Source organism: Hipposideros armiger, unplaced genomic scaffold (genome assembly GCF_001890085.2).
Source record: "Hipposideros armiger isolate ML-2016 unplaced genomic scaffold, ASM189008v1 scaffold_283, whole genome shotgun sequence".
Lineage (NCBI taxonomy): Eukaryota > Metazoa > Chordata > Mammalia > Chiroptera > Hipposideridae > Hipposideros > Hipposideros armiger.
In genome coordinates this window covers 2,215,293-2,219,698 of record NW_017731633.1, presented here as the reverse complement: position 1 = coordinate 2,219,698, position 4,406 = coordinate 2,215,293, and the positions used below count along the sequence as shown (strand labels likewise).

At 53.3% G+C, this 4,406-nt stretch overlaps 1 pseudogene; it reads left to right on the top strand.

The window, feature by feature from the left end:
• Window positions 1-951: 951 nt before the first annotated feature.
• On the top strand, window positions 952-4,406 carry LOC109391008 (kallikrein-4-like; annotated as a pseudogene).

Genomic DNA, 4,406 nt, shown 5'->3' with positions numbered 1-4,406 from the left:
AACACCCTCCACAACTAGACTGAAGAACCAAAACGACAGCAACTTGTCTGTTCCCCTTTCCCAATTCCCCAGCACTGTTCCCATCCCCCCAATTCCCCAATAAAAATCTTAAAAAAAAAAAAAAGTTATTGAACTCAAGTTTTATTCATCATAAAATTCATACAACTCCTCATCACTGTAAAAAAACCTACAACCACTGTATAAGACGCACCCAGTTTTTAGACCCCAAATTTTCCAAAAAGGGGTGTGTCTTATACATGGAGAAATACGGTAAATGTCTAATCACTATATTGTACACCTGAAACTAATATAACATTGTATGTCAACTGTAACTGAAAAATAAAAAAAGAAGATTCCCAGCAACATTCATGGTCACAAACCCATGGGTGAGCTCACTGAGATACCCATGCATGGCACTGTGATAAATACTAGGAGGCAGTTAAAATAGCCTTGGCCATCACTGCCAATTCTACCTTGGACTTGGTTCCCCTGGCAGCAGGAATTGTAGTACTTAGAGAAAAGGGAGGGCAGGGGGAGGTCCTATGTACCACCTGCTTCTTGAAGGTCAGATCCTGATGCTTAAACATAATAGATATTCAATAAACATTTACTGAATGGAAAAGAAAGAAGTGGAGGGGAGAGAGAGAGAGAAAGAAAAGATGGGAGAGAGAGAATGAGAGAGAACATAGAAGGAACACAGAGGTAGAGATAGAGATCGAGAGATATAGATAGATAGATTGATAGATAGATAGATAGATAGATAGATAGATAATAGAGTTGAGAGAGAACCAAGAAAGGGAATCAAAGATCTCCTAGCTGGGTCCCCACCCCCACCCTCTCTGGCTCCCTGACTGCAGCCTGGCACCAAAGCCGCCTGGGAGCACTGAGCTGGGAGTTTACAACACCTAATCCCAGGAATGTGTCCCTGGGGGATAGACCAGCCTAGCCAGGATGCTTACAAGCTCCCACAGGGCCCCTGTGAAAGGCAGCAGGCAGGAGCTCAGCCAGCGTAGGATCCAGGAGCCGAGGGGTAGCCAGCCAGGTGAGCCCGGTGGTCCCCATGCACCACTCCCTAAGAGCCAGGCAATCGTTGTGATCAGCTCTCCTTACAGCTGCATGTCACTGTGATGCTTAGCCTCCGGAGCTCGTGTCTCCATGTCTCCTCTCCACATAGGTCTCTTACTTTCTAGTTAGGAGTGTCTCCCCAGTTCTGTCTCTTTCTCTCTCCCAGTCTCTCTATTTCTCTGAATCTCTCTCTCTCCATGACTTACTCTTAGCCAATCTCTGATTACACCTCTCAAGTGCTCTGTCTCCATCTTCCCTCCCTCCCCAAGGGACCATGTCTCTATCCCCCTAGTTCTCCCACTTTATAGAAGAGGAGACACTTTTCTCTATCACTTCCTCTCTGCCTGGTTCTTGCTCTCTTTCCATTTCTGTCTCCCTCTCTCTTTTTCTCTCTCAGTCTCTCAGCCTCTCTGGGCCAGGATCGCAAACGCTATGATGTGTGTGTGTGTGTGTGTGTGTGTGTGTGTGTGTGTGGTGGGGGTGTGGGGGTGTAGGTCCTTGTCCCCAATAATATCCCAGGGAGACAGGAAGAGAGGGAGAAAGAGAAAGATGGAGAGACTTGTGCTGTAGGTCCTCCAGATTCACCTGAGACTGGCTCTCATCCCCAAATGCTGACATGACCACCGTGGCAGGAAACCCCTGGGGCTGTTTCTTGAGGTATCTCACAATTGCTGTCACAGGTATCTGAGTGCATGTGTGTGACTGTCTGTGCCTGAGGTCACAGTGTTTGTTACTGCTCAGGCATGACTTGGTGTCCTCCTGGGTGTGACTAAAGCTGCATGTGTGACAGTATTGTGTGGCCAGAGCCCTCTGGTTGCACATGTGTGATTCCTTGTATCACAGGGAATTTGTGTGTGTCACTTGTGTGCTGAGTGTGTGTGACCTTGCATGCCTCTGTGGGTGACATGGTGTAGCTGTGAAAGTTGGTGAGTCATTGGGTGAATGACTGATAATCTGTGCCTCCCAATATGGGAGGAGGGCAGTGGCAATGGCATCATAATGCTGTGAGGATGTGGGAAGCCCAAGGCGCTGCCAAAAGGGCAATTGTGTTTCTGGGGGAGTCACCCATTGCTGGAAAACTGTGCCTGCTTCCTGGGTCATGGATCCTCTGACCTCCAGGGACTCATGTCACAGGACAATGTGATGGTGTTTTTGTGTGAGCTGGCTTGTGTGCGACTGTAGAGGAGGCTGAGCTGGGGAAGGTGAGACTTCAGAGAGTAACACTGCCTCCTTGCGTGTCTGGCTGTGTCGCCCCAGTCTCTGCCACCCCGTGTGAGCAGTGCAAGAGCCTGGTACGGTGTGTGTGTGTGTGTGTGTGTGTGTGTGTGTGTGTGTGTGTGTGTGTGATGCCATGTAGGTCCATGTAGGTCCCGGAAGTGGGTGTGACTAGAATCAAAGCTGAAACCCTCCTTCTGACAAGTGACCCTACTACCTCCTGCACCCTGAGCTTAGCCTCCCAAGTTCTAACCCACCCCCAAAGAACCCGACCCTCCCATTAAAAGCTGTGCACAGGGCCGGCCGAGTGGCGCGTAGGTTAAGAGCTGGCTTGGGAAGCCAGCTCTGAGCAGCAGGGCCCCAGTTCGGATCCCACATGAGGGTCAGTGACACTGCGCCCTCTACAACTAAGATGGTGAACAACAGCTAGACCTGGAGCTGGGCTGCCCATGGGTCGCCTGGGACAGTGGGCTATCCTACCGGGAGTGGCTGGCAGCCAGCGTGAGCGGCTGGCAGCCGGTGCGAGCAGCCAAGAGCTGTCGTGAGCAGCAGTCCAGAGGCCAGCAACCGATCTGCCTCACCTGGGAAGAGCACAATGATAATAACAACATGGGCCAGTGAAGCAACATCCTCCACAACTAGACTGAAGAACAAAACGACAGCAACTTGTCTGTTCCCCTCCCCCGATTCCCCAATAAAATCTTTAAAAAAAAAGCCGTGCACAATAACCCCTGACCCCAGGAAGCCTGGTGTCACCTCCTGAGCCCCACTCAGGATCCCTGCCTTCAGGATCCCCGACTGCACCGGAGGCGCTGGCCAAGCCGCTACATCATAGCTCCGCCCCGAGGCCTCGGTCACGCCCCCCTCACTGTGACGCCCGCCTCCAGGAGCCCTAATCCTGCCTCCTGAGCCTGCTTTCTAGCCCTGACCACGCCTCTGCACCGAGACCCGCCCCCAAAAGCCTCTGTTCCACCCTGGGCCCGCCCCCAGCCCTGACTCCGCTCTCAGGATCCCTCGCCTCTTAGGGGATCCGCCTCAACATAAACCGCGAAGACCGCACCCCGCACCTGCAGCCCGGCAGGCGGCGCTGTTCTAGGAAGATGAACTGAGCTTCGGGGGCGTCAGGGTGCATCCTCAGTGGGTTCTGTCAGCCGCACACTGTTCCTATGGGTGAGAGTAGGGCTGGGCGGGCCTGGGTCCTGGGGGGACGTTAGCTGAGAGGAGGGGCCTAATATCCGAATAGGCCTCCCACGCTAACGTGGGAACCGCTCTGGGAGGGACGCGGGAGCTGTGGTTTTGGAAAACCCCAACCCTGGGTTGAAATCTTGGCTCAGCTGCTGAGTCGCTGGTGAATTAAGGTCAAGTCTTGTCTCTGGGTTATTGATCGTCAATGAGAATTTGAGATCACGGTTGAGTACCTCTTAGCGCGGTGCTTAGAGAGAAGTTTGGGGTTGGGTAAGGGGATGAACGTGGGGTTGGGGTCAAGGGCGAGAATGGAGATAACAGTGTAGTTGCCCCAAAACTCATCTGTCCCCCGTGGCCCCCAGCTCCTTTACCATTGGGCTGGGCCTGCACAGTCTTGAGGCCCACCAAGAACCAGGCAGCCGAGTGATCGAGTCCAACTTCATCATAAAGCACCCAGAATACGACACACCTGCTATCGCCAACGACCTCATGTTCATCGAGCTGAAAGAGCCGGTGCGCCCGTCTGACACCATCCAGCACCTGAGGATAGACTCCCAATGCTTGATGCCTGGAAATTCTTGCGTCGTGTCTGGCTGGGGTCTGCTGGGGGGTGGTGAGCTCCTGAGTGTAGGTTGTCTGCCTTCTCTGAGGGGTTTTGCGCCCGTCCCCACGGGCTGACCCGGAGCTCTGCGTTCTGGGCAGCCTGCCCAAAATGCTCCAATGCGCGGATATCTCGGAGGTGTCTGAGGAGGTCTGCATCACCACCTGTGCCCCCCCCCCACTACCACCCCAGCATGTCTGGAGGACAGGATGGAAAGGACTCCTGCTTTGTGAGAGATGAGGGAAGAGGGGAGGGGAGGAGGTACAGGGAGAGATGGAAAAGGGAGGGCGACAGAGACATACAGGGACACGTGGTGAGAAACAGAGACGTGGGGAGATAG